Below are 10,943 nucleotides of genomic sequence, written 5' to 3' on the forward strand. Positions count from 1 at the left end.
CCAAAGTCCAAAGGGTTGTAATAGAAGAAAGTGAACCTTCTTTTCAAGTCCAATCGGTAGTGATCAATGAAGTTGAGCATTTCCCTATTTTTTTAAACAAAAAAGTCAAAACACTATTTTTTTATTGATAGATTGATTCATCTTATCTTGACACTTCCTGTTTCCACGACAACTACAGAACGAGCATTTTCAGCTATGAAAATCGTCAAAATAGGATTTCGTAACAAGATGGGGGATGTGTTTCTTGCCGATTGTATGACTGTCTATATTAAACGAGAGCTTGCTGAAGAAGTCGATTTGGATGGGATAGTAGATGAATTTATTAAGAAGCCACGTAAGACGAAATTTCGATAGTGCAATACTTTGTACTTTGTTTAAATATCTTTGTTATAGTTGTCTAGATTTGTAGTGACGACACTCACTCTTTTGTTCATTTTGAGTATTATAATGAAAATGGCGCTCTTTCGTTTACAATGTTAGTTAATTATGATCTCAAATAGATATTCACGTGGAAATTTCGTTTGATACTATTAGACAATAGTCCACGTCAGCTAGTTTCTAGAAGAAAGTTTGTTAGTGAAGAAACTATATTCTGTTAGTTAGTTAGCTTTCTGTTTTGAATTCAGTTAGACAATGAATGTAATACTATATAAAGTGTAATTGTAGTTCATAAATGATTAATGAGAATACTGTTATTCAACATGGTATCGGAGCAGAGAAACCAAATGGTGATCTCGATCCCTTTTCCAATAAATTTCCTCATCCTCAAAAATCAATTTATCTAATCAAGTTTTCTGATCAAATCAAACCTTTGATTCAATCAATCTTTACTCAATCAACCACGAAATCAAGCTTTTGATTTCATTTTTCAAATTTAAGATCTATCCTCAATCAACCACGAAATCAAGTTCTTGATTTCATTTTTTGAGGTTTCTTTCACATCAATCATCGATTTCACTAAACATCATGAATACCTCAACCAATATTGCTAATTTTGTTCCAATCAAGCTAAGCAAAGACAATTATCTACTATGGAAGTCTTTATTTCTTCCAATTCTAAGAAGCAATGGTTTAACAAGCTTCATTGATGGAACAGGAGTGTGTCCACGAGAAATTTTAGTCACTGGTTATGAAGAATCAAGAGTTGATACTGTGAATCCATAGTCTACTGAATGGAATAAGAAGGATCAAAACTTACTTATCTGGTTAAATGCTACTATCTCCGAATCTTATCTGGTTAAATGCTACTATCTCCGAATCACTACTTCCTTATGTTGTTGGAGCTCCAACAGCAAGAATTCTATGGAGCACTATGGAAAAACGTTTCTCATCAATTTCTCGTTCGCATAAGCTTCAACTCAAATCAAAGCTTCAAAACCTGAAGAAAGGTAACTCAACTATCTCTGAATTTTTATAGAAAGTAAAAGAAATTTCTAATAATCTTGCTGCTATTGAGAGTGTTGTTGAAGAAGAAGATTTGATAATGTTTGTTTTGAATGGATTATCTTCTAATTATGATACGTTTGGTACATCTTTGAGAATGAGAACTGGACAAGTAAGTTTGGATGAATTACATGGGTTGTTGCTAACAGAAGAATTGAATATTGAATTGAGGAATCTCAGTTTAATGCAAAATAATACTGTGAATCAAGCTTTTTCGGCTGTTAATCATAATCAATATTCAAGAGGGGGTTATAACAATAACAGAGGTGGTTATAGCGGCAATACTGGTGGGTTCAGAGGAGGTAACAATGGATATTATAGAGGCAGAGGAAGAATTAATAGAGGAGGACATAATAACACTACTTATAATAGTGGAAATGGTTATACTGGTGGTCACAATGGTGGTGGTTTTCCACAGCAGTCTAATAACCAAATCAACACTACAAACAAGTGTTTTCAATCTGGACCTGCTGGTACAAGACCAGTTTGCCAAATTTGTGGAAAGCTAGGTCATTATGCTATTGATTGTTATGACCGTATGAATTTTGCCTTTCAAGGTAAGATTCCACCAAAGACTTTAAAGGCTATGATAGCCCACAGGAGCAATGAAACATCAACATCAGGTTATGGAAACACTCAATACAGTTCTCAACATGATGGACAATATGATCCTACTGCAAGTTCAAGCTGGTATATGGATAGTGGTGCAACCAACCACATGATGACCGATGTTGGAAATCTGAATTATCATCAACCTTATTGTGGTGGAGATCAAGTTCAAGGTTGGAGATGGTCTCAATCTTAACATTGCAAACACCGGTAAAGCACTTCTAAAACTCCTACTCAATCTACTTTCGGTTAAACAACATCTTACATATTCCTAAGATTTCACAAAACCTTCTCTTTGTACACAAATTTACTAGTGACAATGATCTGCACTATTATATTTACATCATCTCATTTCTTTGTCAAGGACAACAAAACACAGAAGATCCGTTTTAGGGGACAAACTATGCATGGCCTCTATCCCATTTCATTATCATCCTTTGGTCAATACCCACATTTGCATACAACATTCATTGGTGAAAGATCAAGTTCGAGTACTTGGCACCAAAGATTAGGACATCCACTAGTTCTATTCTGCATAAAGTTGTTCATCGGTATGACTTTCCCTTGAACACGACTAGCAAGCATACTTTCGCACTTCATGTCAATTTGGCAAAAGTTCTCAGCTTCCTTTTGTTTTGTCTACTTCCAAGTGTAATAAACCTTTACAGCTTTTACATGTAGACCTATGGGGTCCTTCACTTTTGTACTCTCGTAAAAGGATTCAAGTACTATGCATCAATAATAGATGATTTCTCAAATTTCGTTGGATTTTTCCACTATGTGTCAAATCTGATTTACGTAAAAGTATTTCAAATTTTCAAACTTCAAGTTGAAAATCTCTTAAACACCAAAATCAAAAATTTTAGATCAGACAATAGTGGTGAGTTTACAAGCAATGTTTTTGAAGATTTTCTGTCAAATTCAGGAATCAAACATCAATTCAGCTGTCCTCACACTCCACAACAAAATGGTGTTGTGGAGAGGAAACACAGACATATCTCTGAGTTAGGAAAAACCTTATTTGCTCAAAGTACTATTCCTTTTCATTACTGGGTAGAAGTATTTGAAACGTCCATTTTTCTTATAAACAGATTTCCAATAAAGAGGTTTAACTTCATCTCACCTTATGAAAAAAAAAATTCATAAAACACCAAAATATCTTTTCTTCAAAAGTTATGGGTGTGCATGCTATCCTTGGCTACGCCCATATACATCAAATAAGTTTCAAGCAAGAAGTAAATAGTGTGTTTTTTTTTGTTATAGTTTAAATCATCAAGGTTACAAGTGTCTTGACGTTTCAATTGGAAAAGTTTTTACTTCAAGAAATGTTGTCTTCAATGAAAATCATTTTCCATTCAAAAGTCTTCCTTCCAACCACAATGCATCTGAAACTTTCACAATACCTTTGATCATTCCCTTTTCTCAATTTTTACCTTCTTCCAACAATATACTTCCTTCATCCTCAAGCTACTCAGCCACACCTCAAACACCAAATTTCACTTACAGTCCTCCAGTTTCACATATTCCTGCAAATTCAACTTCAACACTTATCATATCTCAACCTTCTACCTCTGTTCAACCTCAATCATCTCAACCTTCTACCTCACAACCTACACAACCAGTAAAATCAAAAATAATTCGAAGAAGACCAGTCCCCTCTGTTGTGAATACTCATACAATGAACACAAGGTTAAAGGATGGTATTGTAAGGAAAAAGACACTTCACTTTACTAAGCATCCTTTACCACGCTGTTATAGTGCTTCAACTCTTTTACCTTCACTTCCAACATGTTTTAGTCAAGCTTTCAAGCAAAAAGAGTGGAGAGAAGCCATGGCTGAAGAATACAATGCATTACTCAAGACAAATACTTGGACCTTGGTTCCTTATAAGAATCAAAATGTAGTGCAGAACAAGTCGGTATTTCGAATCAAGCAAACTGCTGAAGGTAAACTAGACAAGTTGAAAGCTAGATTGGTGGCTAAAGGGTTTCAACAAAAGGCTAGAGTTGATTTCAGTGAAATATACAGTCCTGTAGCAAAGCCTGCTACAATAAGATTGGTCCTTACCATTGCGGTTCAAAATGACTGGGTCATCAAACAATTGGATGTTAGCAATGCCTTCCTTCATGGTCACTTAAGAGAAGAGTTTTATGGCATGGCACTGCTTTGGTTTTATCAATAAGGACAAGCCAACATTTGTCTGTAAGTTAAACAAATCTTTGTATGGCCTAAAACAGGCTCCTCGTGCCTGGTACTCTGAACTTATGGGAGCTTTACTTGCATTGGGTTTTCAGACGTCTGAAGCAAATCACTCACTCTTTGTACAAATTCATCAAGACCTAGTTACTTACATTTTGGTGTATGTTGATGACATCTTACTTATAGGAAATTCATTGTCGCATTGTGAAACAATAATTCAGAGGTTGAGCATACAGTTTGCAATGAAATACTTGGGGAATATAAGTTACTTTCTAGGTTTGCAGATTACAAGGACTAAAAACTATATGTTTTTATGTTAGACTAAATATATTTTGGATATTCTTCAAAAGCATGATATGTCAGAAGCAAAGCCTGTCTCCACCCCAGCTGCTACTAATTCAAGACTTGATAATATCACTGGAGATTTATTAGAAGACTCTACAAAATACAGACAAATAGTTGGAGCCTTGCAATATCTTACATGGAGCAGACCAGATATTTCTTTCTCAGTAAATCAGGTTTGTCAGTACCTGCAATTTCCAAGAACTACTCATTTAGCTGCAGCGAAAAGGATTTTAAGATATCTCAAAGGTACTTTAGATTATGGAATAATGATAAGATATCACAAATTCAAGCTTTTAAAAGGCGATCAATTTTGGATCGATTGTCGAACGGAAGATCTACAAGTGGTTACCTAGTATTCTATGGAAATACTCCAATTTCTTGGTCAAACAAAGAAACAACCCTCTTGTCTCAAGATCAAGTCTGAGTCCGAGTACCGGTCATTAGCTCACACCGCAGAACTTTCGTGGCTTAAAAACTTATTGAGAGATCTACACATTCCTATTTACACTCAACCACTCTTGTGGTGTGATAACATCGATGCCATCTCATTAGCCTCAAATCCAGTGTTTCATGCACGCACTAAACATATTGAAGTGGATTACCATTTTGTAAGAGAACTTGTCACAAGCAAAGCAATTCAAATAAAGTATGCCTGCAGCCAAGATCAACTAGTAGACATTCTGACAAAAGGCTTATCAAAGCAACGTCATTTCTATCTCTAATCCAAGCTATCAGTAGTTTCTAAATCTACTTCTGCTTGAGGGGGTATATTAGACAATAGTCCACGTCAGCTAGTCTCTAGAAAAAAGTTTGTTAGTGAAGAAACTATATTCTGTTAGTTAGTTAGTTTTCTGTTTTGAATTCAGTTAGACAATGAATGTAATACTATATAAAGTGCAATTGTAGTTCATAAATGATTACAAAGAGTAGATGGAATGGTTTGATTTGATTGGTTCTATTAAGAAAAAAAAATCATAGAAATTAACTTTAAACTTGCCACCACTGATACTATATCCTGGTTCCGCCCCTAGATATTGTAATCTGTAATGTTTACACAGTGAAAAGGACAAAAAAGTTTGACTGGTTGAGGGAGAAACGGTTAAGAGTTTGGTGCTTTTTACTAGCCACGTGGCTCTTCATGATTAGACCGGAAACAAACTAAGCATACCAAATATTGCAGCAAAAATGAGTTCCGAGATGGTGGGCACTCAAGATTAACAAACACTGAAAAATGCCAGCAAACAAACTGCTGTTCGAACACATGTGCACAGACTAATAAAAAGAGACAACACCACCAAGTACACAAAACGAATGAAGATGCCCACGTGGTGGTCGACCCAACAGCGACTTGTTTGTTTGAGTCTGCGTAAAATTGAGATCTGCTGAAGCACCACTTAAAACTGCTGCAATGTCAGACAATCTTTTAATTTGTTTCTTTCGAATTATAATTGAAACTAGACCAGTCTAGAAGCCCATTGAACCATATTATGGGCCTGAACTGAAACTATACCAGTCCAGAAGCCATTTATATTATGGGCCTTCTATTTTACCTGCTAACTTTGTTCAGTAAACCCCAATAAATTATATCATGGGCCTCCTGAGTAGTTGGTCCACACAAACCCGAACTGATTCTGCTCGATTGCTAGCCCAATGAATATCAGCTTCATTTTCTTCTCAATTTAGACTCAGATTAGTCAATTTTAGGAAAGGGCTAATTCAATTCTTCTTCCGATTAGTTTCTAAAACATGATCAATTTAAGATTTGCTCTAACTAATCCCAAATGAGGCTGAGGAGTGAGGACCCACCTTCTATCATTGGATACTGAAAAGAAAACAACCAAAGAACCATATCAAATTATAAACCTCTTTAAAAAAAAAAACAAAACAAAAAGAACCATATTAAAACGTAACTTTATGTCTGATTATGATGATAATCTCGTAATACATTTGTCTTTGTTAATTTTGTATGCGAGGGGTTGCAAATTAGTAGCTTGTCCTTACGGATCATCCAATTATATAATACAGTTGGGGAAGTTCATTTCTTTACATGGAATTGACTCCAATCCACTGCACCACCAACATTTGCTATAGCTGATGTCTTAGCTAGTTAGCTACCACTCTTTTTTCCGTATTACCTTCGACACCAAGTAAAAGTGTAACTCTCTTTTGTCAAATTCTAGTATATTGCCCGTGTCGTACGACACTAAAAAACCTAACCCAAACCGACTAAAAAAACTCCAATTGAAACCCAGTAGAGCCCAGCCGCATTTGTTGGCTTTAATAATAATACAACACTCTTGTTCCACACTATTAAACGACCCATACTTCATAAGCTCTTAGATTCGCCACATCATAAGCTAGATCCAAAAGTTAGGAGGTGGTGTTGGATGTCCAGCACCACCCTTCTTTGTTATATAGATACTTTGTAATTCTCAAAAAGATTAAGACAAGCGACAAATAGAAAGCAATAATTGATAAAGCCACAATCCAGCAGGAGATGTACAAGACAAATTCTTTAGAAGATGCATTTCATCACATTATTTATAAAAGAATTCAATGGCATTTTTCATGGTAGCCTAAAGAATGCAGAGTTGATTACCAAAAAAAAAAACACTAAGATAGAGCCTCATAGAGTCATGTAATGCTCATCATAGTACAAAATATCAGGATATAGGTATTTATCGATATTCAATTTCTGGATATGTATCGTGGATATATCTTCCTCTTTGGGGATATTTGACATTGTTTCACATGCAAATATCGTAGATATATCCAAAATATTGACAAATATCATGGATATTGTAGATATTTATTGATATATCATGATAAATTATTTATATTTATTTGAAATATAATGGTAAATATTAAATAAAATTGTTATATACACAAAATATCACCAAATATCACCAAATATCACAAAATATCCTCAAATATCACAAATATCGTCAAAATATCACCGATATTTATAGTCGTATATATTTCTAAACATATCGTGATATTTATATATCTTTATCTAAAATCTGGATAGATATCCCCAAATATCGTGATATATCGGGATATTTTGTACTATGATGCTCATAACAGTTTAATTACTAAGCCACATCATGTAATGCTCATAACAGTTTAATTCTAATGGGATTTATTTATCAATGAATTGAAAATAGGATCTTCTATTCTTCCACATAATAAAAAAGTTATCTTCGTGACATTATTTCATTAGTTTCTTTGACTTGCCGGCTCAAGAGATGGCTGGCCGGCCACCCAATTAATGGTCATTTTCTCACATGATTCTTTTTCTACATCACTATATAAGTAACACAATGCGAGCAACTCTCTTTCCATTCTCTAAAATCAATCTATCAAACTTATTCTCTCTCTCACTCTTTTCTTGGCCCCTAATACACATTCAGTGCACACAACAGAAAAATGAGACAAGCTGGAACATATTCCGGAATTCTTTCTGGTGGGATCTCAGGTAGGACTGGACCTCATTCCTTGCCTTTAGCAAGGATAAAAAAGATCATGAAGAAGTCTGGCGACGACGTAAAATGATATCTGGTGAAGCACCAATTGTATTTTCTAAAGCATGTGAACTCTTCATAGAAGAATTAACTGTAAGGTCATGGATGGTGACACTTAAAGGAAAAAGAAGGACATTGCACAAAGAAGATGTTGCCGCTGCTATTATATCGACTGATATTTTCGACTTCCTTGTTTCCTTGGTGTCTTCTTCTAATGGGTGTGAAACCGCCAATCTGGTTAATCGAGAAGAAATGGTTGTGGAGGGAATATGAATTTATATTATATTTGTCTGACTTCATTATTTGATGGCTGAGTGCATTGAGCAGTCAGCACCGTAACATTATTATTCCAGCTGAAAAACTGTACTTTCAGATTGTAATTTGTAAGAAGAAATGCTGTATTTCAATTGTACGTGTATGCTTTGTGTTGAACATAAGCATGGACTAAATTATTATTATTATTATTCTTATTTATTTATCTAAACTTTAAAGTTCATATAAGGATAGGATGAATGTAAACGACTGACCTATTCTTTTTCTTCTTAGACATTCAAACTAAGGGTATCGATGGGTACCCGTTTGAGTAAATTATTATTATTATTATTCTTATTTATTCATCTAAATTTTGAAGTTAATATAAGGATGAATGTAAACGACTGACCTCTTCTTTTTCCATATTTGTTTCTTTGACATTCAAACTAAGTGTCGATGGGTATCGTTTAACTGGAACTGGAACTGGAATTGAAACTGTAGAAAAAATTATGGTTTCGGTTCTTAATTTTAGGAACAGTTTAAAAATGAGTATTAAAAATATCGAACCATATAGAACCGGAACCGAATGGTTTTTTAAACAAAAAAACCGAACCAGAATTAGAACCGTTTATTTAAACAAAAAAATATCGAAATAAATAATATAAAAACTAAAAACGTTCATTTATATATTACTAAATTTTATTTATTAGTGTACGTAATATGTAGTTTTTATAGTATTTAATGTTATAAATAATATAAAAATATAGTTTACAACTTTAAATATATAGTTTTATTTAGCTTATTGTTGAATGACATAATACTTATATAAATATTTTAAAAAACGACTCATTTGTGTGATATTTTTGTGTTTTTAGTACACATTTTTTAATAAAACCAATAAAAAATAGTGTAAATAGTAAATATCTTAAGAACCGGAACCGAGAATACCTGCTAGGAACCGATGGTTATGGGTATAGTTCCACAATTTTAAGAACGGTAAAGAAACAGAACCAGAACCGAAACCGTAAAATTAAATGATTATTAGTTTTTACAACACTAAGAATTGGACCAGAACCAGACCGTTGGCACTTCTAATTCAAAGTTTCAAACACATTTATATCAAACTCTTGTCGGAATTTCTCTTCCGATCATAAAGTGCTTACAATTGAAAAACTTCTCCAATTCTCTAAGGTTAAGAACTAATTAAAATGCAACCATAAAATTACAAATAAAATAAAAAATTGACGGACATTCCTTTCTACAAACCAATATCTAGTAAACTTAAGGGTGGAATTCGAGCGGGTTGGGTCGGAGTCTAACCCAAGTTTCAAATGTTTCAACCTGAGCCTGGGATCAAGCCCTAGTTGGTCCTTAAATTTTTAGCCCAAGCTCTAGCCCGACCAATTCGGATTGGGTCGGGTTATGTCAGGTTGGTGAAATTTTTTTGGATTTTTTTTTGGAATTATGAGATAAAAAACACCGAAATTGAAATCTTCTAATTAAATCAAAGAGATTTGATTATTTGAAAGGGAAACTAACTTTGTTGATTATATTATTCTCTATAAAATTGAGATTCTCAACTTTATTTTTTACAAAAATAGAATGAATGAAATATATACGTACATATATGCATACGGGGTCGGATTTTTCGGCCCAACCTAAAACTGAGTCGGGTTTTGATTTTACAAAACCAAGTTTGGACCATGGATCTGACATGTTAGCCTAGAACCAACAAAAATCGGGTTTTAGTCCATTGGGCATGGGCTAACCCGATCCAAGTTCCACCCCTAAGAGCATTTTTAGGAGAGCTATCAAAAAAACACCAAACCAAAAAAACATAAAACAACTTTAGGAGCAACATTAAATTTTCAACATCAAACTAAGCGGTTTTGGATAAACCGCATCATATAGCTCACGCGTTTTTTCTAAAACCGCGCCACTAAAGCCCAACTGACAGGCTCAAGTCCACGTAGTTTTGAGAAAACCGCACCATTTATCGCACATAAACTTTTTTCTTTTTTTTCTTTCCCAATCTTTGGCGCGATTTTGTGAAAACCGCGTTATATAAGCCCAATTAGAAGCCCAAGCCCACACGGTGTTGGCAAAACCGCGTGAGTGATTTGATACAACACCAAACATGGAACCAAATATTGGCTGATTTGGTGTTTGGTTTGGTGTTTTTTTGGTGTTTTCATCAACGTGTGACTCTCCTGAAATTGAAAAAACACCAAATTATTAGATATTTGATAAATTTGGTGTTTGATGCTAGGTTAATATCACTCCTAAAGATGCTCTAAGTAAACTTGGAAATTCATAATTTGTGCTCATAAATGCACAGTGCTGTTAATAATGGGCTGGAATAGAGCTTTACTTGTACTTCCAGGCCCAATAGGACTTGGACCTTAAGGCCCTATTCTTTTCAACTATTATAAAATACCAAGCCCGCTATGAATTTATCTAAATCGTGTATACAATTTAGACACGAAAGTGTGAAACCAATCAAAAATCATACCAACTTCTTTGGGGAACAACTGTGTTATTCGTAACTCTCTTCCTATATGAAAACGTTTAATC

The sequence above is a fragment of the Coptis chinensis genome, chromosome 1 (genome assembly GCF_015680905.1).
Source record: "Coptis chinensis isolate HL-2020 chromosome 1, ASM1568090v1, whole genome shotgun sequence".
Taxonomy (NCBI): domain Eukaryota; kingdom Viridiplantae; phylum Streptophyta; class Magnoliopsida; order Ranunculales; family Ranunculaceae; genus Coptis; species Coptis chinensis.